We start from the raw sequence: 18,068 nt of genomic DNA on the forward strand, positions 1-18,068 counted from the left end.
GATGTGCTAACAACTGTGGCCATATTAATTTTGTACAATGAAGAATTCCCAAGTGGACAAACAAAGGAGTGCCGGTTTCAGATGTTATGTGAGGTATTTGTAATTTCCTAAACTAATTCGTTCTTTCTTCTGCGAAGAGTTGATTCCTAAATGTAGCTCTGAGTGCTAGTATGTGAGATGACATACGAAAGTTTATGAAAACTGTCCCCTAAGTAAACGGGGTTTCCTGATCGTGGCGTTGTTTATCTTATGAGACATAAACTGATGTTAGTTGTCGCTCATGAAATTCGCCCTTACTCTGCTCCAAAGAACTCGTAACAGGCTGTACAATAGTCCTACTCCATTTTGTGTGTTTGATATCCACAGCCTATCATGCTAAGGACGAAACCAGTGACGTTTGTATTATCGTTATTGAAAATATGGGGCTGCTTCCCATTTGCGATAAGCCCGGAAGATAACGGAAAGATAAAGGGTGGCGAAACCACACAGCTCAGAGGAGTATCAATACAAAGGAGCTCTTTTTTCATGATCTGGTCGTGTTTCTTGGCTCTTTTAACCACGGCTACGAGTGGCGTCCTTTGTTCTCTCATCCTTCACAGTACTGCCAAAACTTTCGAGGCCATACTGAGCATTTCTAGAACCATTCTTATATTCGTTGCTCCATCTCTTCAAATATACTTATTCTTCTTCAGTCATCGTTTAGCCAAGGTTACGCAGTTGCTGAATAATTTGGTTGACTTGAAGAAACCTTATCCTTGGCAGCAGTTTTCCTTGGTATACCTTACGATCACTTTTGATTTTGTCGTTGATGCTACGATGATAAAAAATACCATCTATGAGATACTCTCCGATGCATCTGGTAACTATGGCTTTGGCGTTTGCCACATAGTGCTCTTCATGATTTACTTACCTGCGAGTTCGATCGTCACTTACGCTTTCATATATACCATCTCGAAAATCTTGGCCTTAGAGCTAGACGACAGAATGGAGATGCAGTTCGGATACTGGATCAACACAGAGGAGGACAACCAGAATGGAAACAACGAAAGCCTGATTAAATCAGTAATGTCTCTTACTTGCTTATATAAGAAAACGGCCTTAGGCGACAATGAAGTTTTGGAGTTGCCGTCAAGAAGGACTCTTACACAAGATTCCTTAGCTTTAGTAATTCAGGTGCAAAGTGCTTACGACGACGAGATAACCATCTCCCAGTTCTTGAAGAAAATGGACAACATCATTCGGGCTCTGATTTCATACACGCAATGGCCTGTTATTGCCACAACATCCGATTACCTTCCTACTTTAGTCGTACATGTTTACATGCTTTTCGCTGTAAGTGGCAGTTGGGATATTCTTCTATTTGTCCTGCAGATGCTGGCAAAAACGCTGTTCATTCTTTGCTCTCCCGATCCTGTTCTGGAAAAGGTACGTTCTTTACTTATTTTTTTTTTCAATAGTCTTTTTGATTTTTGCTTGAAAAGGCTCCACAAAATTCGGATACAGTATAGTGCAAGTATTCTGCAATTCATCATTATTCCTTCTTATCTTGAATTCCTAAGTGATAGCAGTGCAGGTTACCATCTGACGAGGAAGAAATTAGACCCAGCGAATAACTTCTAATCTACTCTAAATATCGTAGTTGCGAAGTTTAAAATATGTGATCTGACCTCCACTTACTTGGGATGCGTGCATGATTTAAAACTACTAAATCTATGGTCAAATAGACCCAACGTACATTTTCATTCCAATAAATAAAGCATAAATATCCTATTCTAAAATTCCTGTATCTTTAACTCAACACGTTTTTAGGCTCTTCCATAGACCTTTCCTAACCCCCACAAGAACAACAACAACAACAAAGTAGTGTGTAGGCTTACTCTTCGAGTAGAGGGAAAAATCTCGAAAATGCCATTAAGTTATGTGAATCCAGTTCACATTAACTTTTTTCACCCCATCATCTTCCAGCCATCAACAATGCTGCAAACAAATTCTCAGATGTCTTGGGTCATGAATTAAAAAAATTTGCATTTGTTTCTTAAAGTTACCGCCTGCTCTCTCAAAAAATGCTGAACGAGGACTATCTAAAGAAGATTTTGAAATAATAAATATCGCAAATCATATTCCGATGAATGCTTGTGCTTCTTGAATGACCTATGATGAAAAAAAACAAGAAGCTTCAAGGTTAAAAAGTGCTTGATTATTATCATTATTATTATTGTTTTTTTTTTTTTCAGAGAAGGATGTGGCTTGAAAGGTTAAAGGAACTGAGGAGCAACAAAAAGGACTCTAACGAAGTAAGTCTACTTTTCTCCGGTCGCCCATCTAAAGACATAGCACCTGTACTAAAGTCCTGTGATATAAATGTAATTTGTTTATTGTAATCTGTAGATTTTCTCAAATTCTACAACGTTACAAGTTCCTGTAGTTTTCCTTCTCTTCGCTACCTGCACATCGACATTTTATGTTATTGTTCATTCAATTGGAAATGCCAAATCGCGAATAAGACGAGTTTTCTGTAGACATAGTTTTCAAATTTGAGTTAAGTGCTCAGCCTGAAAAGAAAATAATGTAGTTATCTCACCCTCTCCTTTATACCCTTGGCACTCGTTGAATGTACTCATACAATTTAGCCTTTAGGTTGATTTCAAGCGGAGTTTCATGTAGTCAGATACTTGACAATCAATCCCTCGTTCATCGTGAATTTACATCCAAGCGCAAAACTGAGACTTGCTTGCCACAGCACTACCCACTTGCTGTCGTACTTATTCACTTACTTTCCATCTTTCTCAAGTACTTTGATTCCCTAACGGAATTCTGTCCAGAAGATTAAGAAGAAGATTTAAGGCCTCGACCAGTGTTGCCAACCGCAGGATAATTGCCCTACACGTAGGGTAATTTGACCAAATATTTTAAACCTTGGGGCAATATTTTTAAGTGTAGGGTAATTGTAACAAATGCCTGTGTTGGGTAATTTCCAGTTATGTAGGGTAATTTCTTGTCTTCTGTAGGGTGCAGAGGGTTAAAGGGGTTGACATCACTGACCTCGACTCGTCTTGAAACATTTTATTAGGCTGAGTTTGGGATTCTTTCATTTCTTCTCATTTTACCTCATAAGACTTGACAGTTATCGACCATCTGGAAAGACGGTTTATGATACGTAGTAGTTTAAGGGATAAAATTTCTTTGGAGCTGACTGTTCTTTTAGGAAATGTTTAATTAAGCTTTTAAAGATCTTTTCCATTTCCATATCTCTTTCGCAATTGTTTACGCTTTATTAAATAAAATAAAAAAAAGAACGTCCATTTACTTTGCGCTTGCCAGGAACTAAAGTGACGTCATATTGTATAAAGACTTGAAATCGTCTATCAGAATTCCTCAACTTCATGTCGTTTGTTTAGTGTTGTCTTTTCATAAGTTAAAGTAATTTAATGTAAGTCACTGGAACGCCTTTTATCAAAGTAATATTACAATTATGCCTTAATGGTTAAGATAAAGGTCTTCTGAGGTCTGCGAGATGTTAGGGAGAAATCTCTCTCTCTCTCTCTCTCTCTCTCTCTCGCTCTCCTCTTATCTCTCTCTATATATATATATATATATATATATATATATATATATATATATATATATATATATATAGTCATTTCGGCACGTGATTCATTTATCACACATTACCGCAGGTTTCGACGTTATTTCCAAGAGTTCTTCGTCAATGGCTTGGAAATAAAGTCGAAACTGATCAGGACCTATACACCCCGTCTCTTATTTTTCACCTGTGGTGTGTGATATATACATATATACGTATATGTAAGTCGTATATTATGTATGTGTATATATTTGCATGTTCATATAAAAAGTTCTAATGAATCTATTTTCTTTCGGACATACTCAGCTGGACCTCGTAATTTCGCAGCTGGAGAATGGAGCGACCTTCTCCCCGTACCAGCTGTTCAGCATGGGAAGACGATGTGTCATTCCCGTAAGTTGATACTATCAAGAGAAACCTCTACAAACAGAATGTACATAAACGCAATGAAACGTAACGTAAATATAATGTTATAAGGAGGGTGGTGAATATATATTTTATGTATATATTTTCTTTTCTTCGTAGACCCTAGGCGCAGTTCTAACTTACGTCGTCATAACTCTTCAGTTCCGGCAATCGGAAGAGGACCAACCTTCGTGATTGTGTGTGAACAGAACATTTCAAAATCTCAAGTACGTTGGAGACTGCTCTCTACGTCAGCTTTCTGATTAATTTAATTGTTTTTATTCTTTTTACATATCTGCTTCACTTCATTCTCTCGTAATTCCTTTGGTACCACTACAATTGTCTTTTTATCTCTTGCTCCGTCAGCTTCTACATCCTTTTATAATTTCCGTTTTCTTTTATCTTTTTATTTTCGGTACCTGCTTCACTCTCTCGTAATTCCTTCGATTACTCTGACTGACGACGTTCTCATTTTATTTCTTGCTTGTACGCTTTCGTTTACTCTCTTTCTCTTTCTTTCTCAGCGCAAGCATAAATATTCATTTTTTTTCTGTACGCAGTTTCAAATAAACAGCTTTCCATTTTCTATGTAATTTGTCCGGAACGGCGTCTTTGTTCTCTGTCCACATTTTTGTCTCAATCTGAAGTATGTCTTCGACTGTGAAGCTGAAAGTTTACTTATTATGCAGATTCGTTCTTTTAACTAAGACGAGGAAAGACACAGGTGCTTGTAAATTGTAACAATAATAAAGGAAGTAAATGTACTTATATGGTTTTTACATTTTAACCTATATCAGTGCTTTCCTAATTTTATATATAAACTGTAATAATGGCTCTTGTTGCAATCAACCAGTTACGTGATGTTAGGTGTGTTTCGTAGTTTTATTTTATTTTTTTATTTATTTTCTTTTAATAAAAGCACGACCCGGTGGTTGCCTGGCGTATTTATTTTAAGCAAAAACACGGCCCGGTGTTGCTTGGCGTATATCGTTGACAGACGCACGATTCCGACTAAGTTTAACCCTAAATAAAATCAAAACTACTGAGGCTAGAGTGCTGCAATTTACTATGTTTGATGATTGGAGGGTGGATGATCTATATACCAATTTCCAGCCCTTTAGCCTCAGTAGTTTTTAAGATCTGAGGGCGGACAGAAAAACTGTGGCCAGAAAAAAGTGCGGACTGACAGACAAAGTCGGCACAATAGTTTTCTTTCTAGAAAAATAAAAATATTGGCTATAGCATCGCTACAATGCTGTTAATTACTTTGCATTATTATTATTATTATTATTATGATGTCACAGTTACCATTCGCTCTTCCACTTCAGCAAACTGTAATTATTTGTTAATATATTAGTCAGAAACTTTTGAACGTAACTGCATTATTCATTTCTATATCCTTTAATCTATACTTATGTACCGTATATCTGCCTTGCGTATCTCTGTATATTGCCTTGAACTGAAATTAAGAATTTTATGTATATGTATGTATATCGCGTTGCTGCATCGTGCCATTTGGTAGATGATTTCTGTATACGCTTACGTAACATTCAGTACATCCTGGTAAGGAATCAAGTACCCTTGAGTTCCCAGAAGAGTGGTTTAGCCCAATAAAAAACTCCATTGAGAGAGAGAGAAAGAGAGAGGTGGTGCTCTTTAGTCCTTGTGAGATAGCACATAGCGTCAACGGGATCTTCATGGCATAGACCAACATTGATTGCGAGTTGAAACGCCAGAGCTGATAATGATGTTCGTATCGACGAATTCATTTGGGTCCCAGGAAGAGCGGCGTCGTTTGACGGGAGGACCGGAAAGAAATTTGGTTATGTGGTGGGGTGGGGCGGATGGCGGTGAAGCCCTCTTTCATCTGCCATCCATACGTGTCATTTCCTGAGACATGGGCTAATGGATTTACACGTTCCTCAATCACGCATGGCGTTAATGAGGCAACTGCTTGTTGAATAACGCTTTCATACGCAAATCTCCCCTCTCTCTCTCTCTCCCGTAGGAGGATAGCGCCGTCAGTGCACCTCATGCGGCGCGCTGTAGGCTAATTAATCTAAGGTTCTCTGCAGCGTCCTTTTTTTTCCTTTCATTGTACTACAGATCATATTCTGTTTTTTCCATCTTACTTTTCCACCTACTAACAATTCTTTCAATATGATTTTCAGCGCTGAATGACCTCATAGGTCTCAGCGCTCGGTTTTTAGCCTATATTCCAATACTCTCTCTCTCTCTCTCTTAACTCGACCGTTGACACTTTTCTCTGGCAGCGAAATCAATCATTGTCTTCTTGTAAGTTTGGTATTTTGGCTAAGAGCCATACCGTTAATACTACTTGAGATATATAGACAACAGTGACATTGTTGATAATCTCTGTTAATTGTGTGCTATAAATATTTCAGGGGCCTATTGCCTTTCAATTTTAGTATTCGCTATTATTCTACTTCTTTTAATATAAAGGTAATCTTTATCAGTCCTGTCTTACGACCCTCCGCTTGAGATGAAATGGAATATTTGCACAAGTTCCCCAGCCGTCGATTCGAGCTGTATTTACTCCTGGATAATAATTTTATCTTGAAATGAAAATATGACTTTATTTATTCCCCAAAACAGTCGAAGGTAATTAAAAAAAAAAAAGTCTGCGAGATGCAAGTGTTCTTTTAACTGATAGACGGAAGATAAACTTCTCAGCTGATAATCGTCTGCATCCTTCACAGCTTCGCTTATTCTTGAATTCACCTTTTCATTCTTTCATGTCAGCATCCTTGACACTTACTACTCCCCGATATCTGAATGAAAGAACCACTCTCACTCTCCCACCGTCTGTGCTGCCATTCATTGCTCCACCTCTAGACTTCCGCTTGCTTTCGTGGACCTCACTGAGAGTAACTGAGACGAAAAAATAAAATTTTTCGTAACACCTACATTTTGAGAACCGTTAGTTATGTTAAGGGACGGATGGCCCCCGTTTTCGAAAAGATACAAGTTTTTAGGGTTTCACTAATGATGTGATGAAGTTTCTTCCGAAATCCCTTCCCTTCTGTAGTTTTCTGAAAACTACTGCGCCGGCTTTGTCTGTCCGTCCGCATTTTATTTTTTTTTTTTTTTTCGTCCGCCTTGGCGCCTTCAGATCTCAAAACCTACTGATGCTAGAGGGCTGCACATTGGTATGATCATCATCCACCCTCCAATTATCAAACATACCAAATTGCAGCTCTCTAGCCACAGTATTTTTTTTTTTTTTTTTTATTTAAGGTTAAAGTTAACATGATCGTGCCTCTGGCAACGATTATAAAACAGCTGACGATTTTCTCATTAGCTCAGTGGCGTGGAGGACGTCATTAAACCCAAAGGATAAACCAAAGAGAAACGTACCCTTCCTGTCACTATATCAAAGAATGATTATATCACTATTTATTGGGCATCAAAGCTACGCACTCTTCCACGTGTAGCTTCGTTTCTCTACCTATGAGGTCATTCAGCGCTGATAAGGTAGTTTGGAGTGGAAAGGTTTGAAAGGTGTAACAGGACGAAAACCTCAAAGCAGTTGCACTATGAAACAAGTGTTAGGAGAGGGTGGATAGCAAGATGGAAGAAAGAGAATATGAATGGAGGTAGTGTAAAAGGACTGAAAGGGGTAGCAGCTAGAGCTCCAATGGAGCCTACGGGGAATGTTTGCGTTAGCTGAAACCTTGTACTAAAGTGCCGTGTTCTCTTCAATGGCCCCATATCCTTAATTTAGGGAATTTTCTTTTATTACTTTAATTGCCACCATAAATTAATGTGACTTATTTCCTGTGACTTTTTTTTTCTTAGGCAAAATTGTGACTTTTTTCTCTTGACATTTCTCCCGTGACCTACTTTTAATTTTTTATTGTTTACTCGTACTAATCGTCAACTGAGAATGTTTCAAAGAGAATTCTTTTTCTTTAAAACCATGGCCCCGTAGTGGCCTGGCCTATATAGTTACCAGAGGCATGATCATGTTAACTTTAACCTTAAATTAGATAAAAAAAAAAAAAAACACTGAGGCTAGAGGGTTGCAATTTGGTATGTTTGATAGTTAGAGGGTGGATGATCATCATACCAATATGCACCCCTCTAGCATCAGTAGTTTTTGAGATCTGAAGGCGCCAAGGCGGGCAGAAAAAAAGTGCAGACGGACAGACAAAGCCGGCACAATAGTTTACAGAAAACTAAAAAAGGGAAGGAATTCCGGAAGAAACTTTGCAGTAGCCATAATGAAACACCTCCCGGGGCCCTTCCTTGACGATGACTAACTGTCTGTGGTCTCATTATTTTCTCCCAAGAAAAATTCCTTACCTAACAGCTATATGTTTGATGGGCTTTCTCGAGCCACCTCATACCCAGGTCTATCTTTAGCACGTAGCGTTCGTCATCTGTAATGATTTATATATATATGGTACTTGGCACTTCCTGATGATTTGGCGCGCGTTTCCCTATTGCATTCTTGAACATCAATCATTGTCTACAGGAGATGCAAGGTGCGAACATTTCTTTTCATTTCTGAGTTTTCTCCCCGGAAAATACATCTTGAATAGTAGTCTACCAAGTGCCAACGTTATTTGAATCATTATTCAAACAACCTTTGCAACCAATGGCTGTTAAGGCAGAGTGGGCGAAGTAAACATCGTTCGTCTGGCAGGGGAGGCAACTGTGAGTAGCTACACTTGTGATCTGGTAATGGTATATACACATACACTTACACGTCCCCTCACTCACTGATCCACTTCTTTTGCCAGGTCAGTTAGGAGTAGGAAGGTGTTGCAGAAGTATCGCCAAAAAAATAAAAACCATCACTGCATCCATGCCATAGGATGTTGTATCACTTAAAACATTAGAAGTGAGGTCAGTTTTTGAAAATGCGTAGGACGGTGGTGTCGTAACTCGTACCTGGTTGTCTCTTTACCTGGTCAGTATAGTGTGAATTTGCCATGATCGCACGTATCATTTTTCACATAATGACCAGTTCATCATCAAAATTAATGAAAGCTGGATCATATTTCTTTATGGCCCCGAGAGTTTACACGTAATTATGATTTTCTATATAATGATGTTATCTGATATGGAGCGCGAAAACGGGAGAAACACTTGTTGCAAACATATTGGCAAATAGACCTAGGTCTCGACGGAAATTCGAGAGCAAGCCGGTCATTCCTGGAGGATATCAACAAGACTGTACTTTGGTCAATCGAAAATTTTTTTTGTATTAAAATAGACGTAATGGGAAACAAATCAATGACTGAAATTGCAAATTACGACAAAAGAAAGGCAATGAAAACATAATATGTTATTAGTGGTGGTCGCATATGATTCAAGAACGTTATTGGATACTTCGCTTTTAGCAGAGTGCAGCGCGAACGTATATGGAATCTTTATGCAAATGTTTTTCCTCATATGGGTAAGTCAATTAGTTGTGTCATTCTTTTCGACTTACTGTGAACAAGTAAATGACTTGCTTTATATTAGTCATGCTGTAGAAATTTTGTATACGGTCTCTATTTCCTTCATATGATGTAATGTAGGAACGCTGGAATCGTATGGATCTGCATTACGAAGGAGTTTACGCCATTAAATATATTTATTTGAATGTATGGCATATCTTATATTCAACAAAAAGGCTTTTACTCTTTCAAAAGGGTGGCTGCAGAGAAAAATAACACGACTGACGCTGCTACATTCATACTATTTAACGTTAACTTGTATTTGAACCCCAGCGGAGAAGAATTCACAACATTAGTCCCTTCGTACAACTGTACAGAGGGTTCAGCAACAGCACATTTGATGCTCTCACCTTGGTTTAAAGACTTTCCAAGTCTCTTCCCAGTCTTTTGCACACATAGACTGCTATCTTCCTTGCTTTGTATTTATCCTAAATCCCTATAAAAATAAACAATTTCTTCATTTTCTTCCCATTTAGTCTCATAACCTTACACTAGCTTACAGGTATCTTTCCTATATAGTGACCCCCAAGGTTTTTACGGAGTCGTTATCTAAGACTAATATTTCTTGTGGGTTATTACCTTTATTATGATATTTACAGTCTTTTGTTTATGTTTTTACCGTAATCTCCAACGGGCTCGTACTAAACACGCCGCAAAGGTGGATACATACCGGGGTTAAAACCCGCCGGTGGTCACTTGCCAAACCCTTCACCAGTTTCCGCAGTTCCTCTTCGTTATCGCCAATCAACTGTCCCACACTCCATCAATGATCCAATTTCATATTTAATAGCTTTGTTCATCTGTACTTTCACTGACGTTTCACATCAGTTGGCCATAAAGATATTTGAAATCCATGAAGACATAACATGTCTCTGTCCCAGACCAAATCTTACACCGAACCAGTCACTCTCCCGTATTCTAACCGGCAACTTCTTAGCCATAAAATCTGCCAATTAAATTTTTCTTAGCAACTTATTTTCAGTACCTGACAGACTCAGCATTGTCGTTGTCAGTTATATTATCCAATTTTTGTGGGACTTTGCATATACTTTCTCGTCCACTTACAAATTTTCAACTTAACTGTTTCATGACAAAATCTCGATCCACACCTTCCCGGTCTATACTTATTGTTTTTTTTTTTTTTTTTTTTTCAATCAAAATCCTACTATATAGCTTTCTTGATACACTAAGTAACACTTGTCCCTCGAATTCTTGCTGTTACCTAAATCACCTTTACCCTTATGCAGTGGAACAGTTATTCCTCATTCCTACAGCACTTTTCCCTCATACAGATACACCTTATAAACCCTAGTCAGCCAATTGATTACACAATCTCAGCGCTGGTGTCTTGCTACTCTTCCACCTCCTAACTGACCCTCCCTACATCCTCACCCGTCACTTCTTATTTTTCTATTATTCAGTCTGGCCCCTTTGATACCTCCACATTTATCCGCATTTAACACATTTTTGAAAATCCTCTCGTCATCAACCCACGCCTTACATTAACTTCAAGCAACATCTATCAATTTCCATCTTTGATTCTTGGCTCCATTTTTGGCAGTCAATCTTCAACACTGCATTTACATGTTTTTATTCTCGATGTTCCTGTGCACTTTTTCCGCTTTATATTCTAATTACTTCGTTTCCTCTCCCACTGTCGCCTTGTCAGCCGCTATCCATCCTCATTGATACCTGTAGAGTATCTTATTTTCTCATTGTACTACCTTCCTTAAAAGTTTCGTTTCTTCAGCCGACCAGTTAAAACCTACTTTATATAAAATGCACGAAATTGCACGTCCAACTGCATATTAAGCGAGAATATGGTCGATGGAGTTCCTCGTAATTATTACGAATTCTCGTTTTGGAAATGAAATGAATTTAGGTGACAAATGTGTATTATCGACATACATTAGGTCTTACCCTTTACCTGCCCAATTACGATTAAAATTTATGGTTGTCAAACACTCTTAATTGCACGAACATAGTAGGTGTATTAATCAATACAAGAAAAACAGAAACTGTCATTAATATCGAGGAGAACTTTCTTCGGTGTGAGGAACACTGGCTGGCAGTGGGGTTGTGGGGGTGGTGTGTTGGGGGGAATGTTTAGGAGGTAGGCCAGTAGCCTACCTATCACATTCACCGAGCCTGGCACTCGCTTATCGATAAATCACTTTGAACTGTTATTATGGAGCAAATTCTGATGAGAGATAAGTCATTTTGGCCGCCTCTTGAAGCTGAATTATTTCCCAATTACGTAATTACGCTAAAAGATGCTTATTACATAAGCATCGTTTTTGGCTAATATTGCTAACTTCAACTTATTTTTTTTTTTTTGCCAATGTTGCTACCTTCATATTTTTTTGTCAATATTGCTTACTCCAGCTTGATTTCCAGATAATGTTGCTAACCTCAGCTTTATTTCTAGCCACTGTTACTAACTTCATCTTTTTTTGTCAATATTGCTTACTTCAGCTTGATTTCTAGACAATGTTGCTAGCTTCAGCTTGTTTTCTATCCACTGCTGCTAACTTCAGTATGTTTTTTTAGCCAATGTTGCTAACTTCAGCTTGTTTTTTAGTCAATGCAACTACACTTCAAGGTAATGAAAAAATTTCTCCCGAAAAGAAGAAAAGAAAATCGGAGATAAAATAAATTCGCGTATGCTAATTGCCTTTTCATTGGCGTCAAATGTTTGCTCATCAACGAATTAACTCCGGTATAACGAAAGACAAAACCGAACGGAATTGTTCGTGTGTTTAGGAGCGTTTAAGTACTTGGACAAGCTTATCGAAGGTTTCGATAAAACCATTAAGTTATTCGCAACAACAGATAGCCCAATTTGGCCTTATTTTCTTCGTAATTACTCATGCATTAGTGCACCTCGCTCGGGAGAATTTGAAGCCAGAGAGAAAAGGGATAGTAAGTCAGCCAAGATAATTGCGGCGAAGTGTCAATATTCATAAATTGCTCGCCATATTATGTTCCCCCTTTAAGGAGGTATAATTATAAGGCGCAAAAACATACGTACACACACATATGTGTATATATCTATAGTTCAGAAAAGAAACAAAATGAAAGACGCTTCTATCCAGTGGGCAGAAACCAATTTAGCGTCACTCAGCCCCAATACCAGAGAAGGTATCGTTTACCGCTCGAGGACTTTATAGAGACTGGTGTCGTCTCGATGTAGGAGTCCGCGAACTACGTCACGTGACCAAAACTAATCTTCATTTTTAGCAAGAAAGTTGAGCCACTTCTCCGGACAGTGTGTTCTTATGTAAGTGCACATTTTTACACTTTAATTTTGGTCTAGCACGTCAGAACACTCCTAAGATACCTGAGCTAACTTTAAATTTTCTTACCCGGCGCTTCATCAACATTAAGCCTTCCCGCCCCTTAGGGGGATATGCCGTCAGTGCAACTCACACGGTACACTGCAGGCATTACTTGAGGTTCTTAGCAGTTTCCCTTCTGCCCAAAGCGGCAACCCTTTTCATTCCTTTCATTATATCTCCGTCTATCTTTCTTCCCTCCCTTTCTTAATAATTGATTCAATATTTTCATCGCTGATTGACCTCTTAAGTCGCGGCGGTTGGCCTTAATCTTATATTTCAAAAACTAGATAAAGCCTGCTCTGATTTTGCAACGTAAAAACCGTAAATATCCCTGAGGTCTCTAGCGAGAACTTAGATTCCTGCATAAGTTAGTCTTAGAATAACAATAGCTACAGAAGCAGGTAAGTAAGTACAACTAAACAATTCTTGTTGCTTATGTTGCAACTCTCCCAGGAGTCCTGCAAGAGCAAACTGAAATAAAACGCCAACAATTTTCTAATTGAATCAGCCATTTGAGCTACCTGACATCTAGGGCGTACTTGCTTGGCAAAAGTCTGAATCATGTCCTCCAATTCCAAGCAAAGTAACTTTTCTGTATATAGGCTTTATTCGCAATACAATTTCTGGCGAAAGTCTATAGTAGATTCACATCAACCGTGCATCTGATATCCACCCCAGTCCCTTACGACGCTCCTGATAAGCCTATCACAGGGCTTGAAACTCTCAGTGTCTCTCGAGAGTTCACATAGGCAGGATGTATACTCCACCTCTCTTGAGGGTTACTTTTGAAAGAGGTAGCCCTCAGGAGAGGTGGAGCATACATCCTGCCTATGTGAACTCTCTCGAGAGAGACTGAGAGTTTCCAGCCCGATGCTGGGCTTATCAACAGCCAATCAGGAGTGTCGTAAGGGACTGGCCTAGACATCAGATGCACTGCTGATGTGAATCTACTATAGTACTGTCATATTGGGTCTGAATATTTTGTTAGAAACACCACTTAGCGTCCTTTGATTTATCGTGACCAAATCCATCTTTGTTAACAGGTAATTCTTGCGAGAGATGGCCAGTTGGAGATCTGAAGGGCAGAGGAAAACAGAAGAAATATCGATAGAAATATTTAGCAGTAAAGAGGTCAGTCAGAGGAATAGAAATCGGTGGAGGATTCATCCGAAGAATGTGAGTATTATTAATAGCAATAATAATCAAGCTGTTTGTGCGTACAGAGTAACTCACATATGCATATATATATATATATATATATATATATATATATATATATATATATATATATATATATATATATATAGTATATATATATATATATATATATATATATATATATATATATATATATATATATATATATATGGGAACTTGGGGCAGAACAGGATACTTAATAATTTACCATTTTTTAAAACATGGATAGTAAAAAGAAAAACATATTGAAGGTATGAAACATTACTTTATATAGTTGAGTAACATATGCAATACTAAAAGTAAGTATATAAAAACATTTTTAGTTTTTTTTTTAGTATTAAAAAAAAAGTCAGTAAATTTCCCGTTCTGCCCCACATACGGGGCAGAAGGGGATACTTAGTGTTTAACCATTTTTTTTTTAAATGGATAGTAAAAAGAAAAACATATTTGAAGGTATGAAACATTACTTTATATAGTTGAGTAACATATGCTATACAAAAAATAAGTATATAAAAAATGTTTTTTTTTTTAAGTTTTCAAAAATAAAGTCAGCAAATTTTCCATTCTGCCCCACATACGGGGCAGAGTGGGATAGGGAAAGTCTAGTTGGCCTATCCATTAAAACTGTCCATAGTTCTTCTTCTTGTTCTGGTGTAAATACATTTCTATTCTATATTTTCCATCTGATTTATCAACCTTATAGTCAGGATTGTTCTTAGATTTTTTTACATATCTTTCAAGGTTTGATTTCGGTACGTTATATTGGTTAGCAGCCTTCAAAAACCCCATTTCAGACGATAAAACAACTTCAACTGCCATCTGCATTGCATTTACATCCCATTTTTGTCTCTCGGTCTTCCTAACGTACGTTCGCACCATCTGTAATAACATAAAAAAAATGACAATCCTATTCCAATAAAAAGTGACGGGGCAGAACGGGATACTATCCCATTCTGTCCCATCCCGTTGCGCACGTTTTAGGTTATGAGTGACTACCGAACTCAAAACCTGACGTATTTATAATGACTATACCTTTAACTTATAGCTAATTACATACCACACTCTAACAATATCTTACACACAATAGCCTAGAAGTAACAGTTAGAAAGTTACCTTGGTACGAAAATACCAAAAAGTTACAAAAATCTTGAAAAAACAAGACCGACAATCGTTCCACTCAGAAGTCACTGTCAAACTGTTCAAGATGGCTGCCACGTCTTCTCGACAATCTGTAGGTATAGTTCAACGCCTCTCCACCAGGCACTAGAGGTCTCCAGTGCCATATCCCGTCCTACCCCACTATCCCGTTCCACCCGAGTTCCCCTTATAAATATATATATATAGATATATATATATACCTATATATATATATACCCCTATATATATATATATATATATATATATATATATATAATATATCTATATATATATGAATTTTAATTTTATCACATCACCGTGGCATTTTCTTTATATTCGCAAACATTAAGCCACAAATGTCGTTCAATATCCAATTCGAAATAATACCGAAAGGGGAATATATTTATAATTGATATCATGTGAATGTCACCTGGTGGATTGATCCACCGACAGCATAAGCCTACGACTTCAATGCCGGAGAGAAAACTGGGTATTAGAGGACATTCGTTGCTTAATGTTTTGAAATATGTAGGCCCACAGGTCCCCATACACTGAACGATTGTCTGAACGACTGTTTAACGATTGTCGTTATCGACCCACGCACACACTATTCAGACAGTATGAACGATCTCCGCACCGATTTCAGTCTGAACAAAGATTTTTTGTCTCGAGAAGACATGGAATCATCTCTAGAAGAGACGCGCTGATAGCGTTATATCGACAGACAAACCCATACATTGAACGATTCTGTGTATGACAGACTAAAGTCGCAAGCCAGCAACCTGGTTATGACAGTTCCCGCTGAGATCGTTCAGACACGAAGCTCCGCCCACTTTTGCATTCAGACAAGCTCATACACAGTGTTTTTGCGAACGATACAGACAATCGTTCAGTGTATGGGGACCTTATGTATGTATCATTGTTTATGGAAGCATTACCCAAACCAGAGGTCGCCAATCTGCAGCTCTTTCAAGACACTAGTGCGGCTCCAAATGCTGAACAAATATCTTTTTTATCATATCGTTAAAACAATTAAATTTTATTTACGAGTGCTGGCATAGAAATGAAAGCATAATGCATGAAAGAATATATTATCCACTCTGCTTTGTGAACGTAAGTGTAGTAAATATCACTATTATTATGTTTTTTTAGTAGACCTATTAAACTATAATCTGTTCTTTCTGAAGTACTAATGAGTTTTATTTTAATCTTGGAAGAGCGATGTTGTCATTACGGCTCTGACAGTACTATGATTTTATCATTCTCTAAATGAATAGCTCTCCTAGCCTCAAAAGTTGGTGACTCCTGACTTACTGATGAAGCACTAGGCCTATGGCTCGATCCCAAACTTCCACCCACCAGAGAACCTAACAGCGAAACAGTAATGGCGTCCTTTGGGATACAGTTTATATCTCTCTCAAGTACGACCCATACCTGGCTGAATCTTCCAGCCCTCAGTCGCGTTTGCTAGATCCGTGGCTCACTCCCGGGGCATCAGTCACCCGCTATCAAAGCTGTAAGTGGGTACCAGATATATTGCTGGGTGTTGAAGAGCAGGTTAGTGGGTTAAGTCCTTTTTATCCGTAAAGCCTTGAATATACATAAAAAAAAAAAAAAAACACCGTATCTTGCCTCTCAGTTATCAATAGAAAGTTCCACAGCGATGCTCTTGTTGGTAAGGACGAAACATCTTCGTAAAATTATTTACAAGCTTAAAGCTTTAAACTCTGCTAATAATTCTACAAATACATTTCGTCCTTATAAACAAGAGTATTACTGTGAATCCTTCTACTTAAATACATATTAAATGTATATATGTATATATATGTGTGTGTATCTGTCTGTATGAGTCTAATGAAATCACATACAACCGGATACGCCTTAGTCGAAGCTGTATCGAATTACAAGGCCTCGACGAAATGGTTTGCATCCTGTGATTATGCCACAGTAAACGGCAAGTTTAATAATGTTTAAATATTTCATATATTATACAGTATTCACAGAGATAATACAGTTCATGTCAAAATACATGCAATGAAATATAGTACACACATCATATATATATATATATATATATATATATATATATATATATATACTAGCAAATTTGCCCTTCCTTTGGTCGGGTTTCATTGGTTGCAGGTCATATTCTTAATTTTATTGTGATTTCAGAGTATAACTTGCTTAATTGTCAGTATTTACACAGTATTAACATCCGTACGGGGTAGTGCCGTCAGTGCACCTTATTCGGTGCAATGTAGGCATTTCTTAAGGTTCTACGCAGCAGCGTCCCTTCGGCCCCTAGCTGCAACTACTTTCATTCCCTTTACTGTACCTCCATTCATATTCTCTTCCTTCCATCTTACTGTCCACCCTCTCCTAACAATTGTTTCATAGTGCAACTGCTTTGAGGTTTTCCTCCTGTAACACCTTTCAAACCTTTTACTAACAATTTCCGTTTCAGCGCTGAATGGACTTATTTCCCCCAGTGCTTGGCATAATGCCAAAATTCTATATAACTCAAATTAAATATCAAATCAAATACACAGTATTAACGCTCGAGTACTTTCAGGCTCTATAGCTGTGGCCCTTTCTCAAGAGATGAGTAGGTGGTCAGTCTGGGTTAAGTTCATTCAATAGGGGTCACAGAAAAGTCTCTGGCATCACACAATATCGATCAGAGGTAACAGTCACTGTAACATTGCCTTCTTCGAAGAAGTACGGACCCAGAATGCCAAATTCTATTCCACTTCTATTAAACAAAATGGCATTAAATGTACATTTGGAGAATAAGAACCATTTTTTTTTGTCATTCTTTATTCTATTCCACTTTTGTTAAACAAAATGGCAGTATATGTACATTTGGAATATAAAATCACTTTTATTTTTATTATTATTCTATTTCGCTTCTAATACACTTATAAATGTGACAGTTCATTC

General features: G+C 37.8%; 1 protein-coding gene and 1 long non-coding RNA gene across 3 annotated transcripts in view; both read left to right on the forward strand.

Moving 5' to 3' along the window:
- Window positions 1-2,233: 2,233 nt before the first annotated feature.
- LOC135197618 (uncharacterized) lies at window positions 2,234-4,752 on the forward strand. Its single transcript, XR_010310639.1, has 3 exons — window positions 2,234-2,294; window positions 3,890-3,976; window positions 4,109-4,752. It is a non-coding gene; the product is annotated as an uncharacterized LOC135197618 (long non-coding RNA).
- A 4,007-nt stretch (window positions 4,753-8,759) lies between these two features.
- Window positions 8,760-18,068, forward strand: part of LOC135198155 (uncharacterized) — a 52,256-nt gene continuing 42,947 nt past the window's right edge. Inside the window, exons 1-2 of one of the 2 annotated variants that reach the window (XM_064225646.1) lie at window positions 8,760-9,413; window positions 13,838-13,970. The gene's annotated coding sequence lies outside the window, so the exon portion shown is untranslated. The remainder of the gene's footprint in view (window positions 9,414-13,837; window positions 13,971-18,068) is intronic. The other variant, XM_064225648.1, reaches the window with a different exon arrangement.

The sequence above is a fragment of the Macrobrachium nipponense genome, chromosome 21 (assembly GCF_015104395.2).
Source record: "Macrobrachium nipponense isolate FS-2020 chromosome 21, ASM1510439v2, whole genome shotgun sequence".
Classification (NCBI taxonomy): Eukaryota; Metazoa; Arthropoda; class Malacostraca; order Decapoda; family Palaemonidae; genus Macrobrachium; species Macrobrachium nipponense.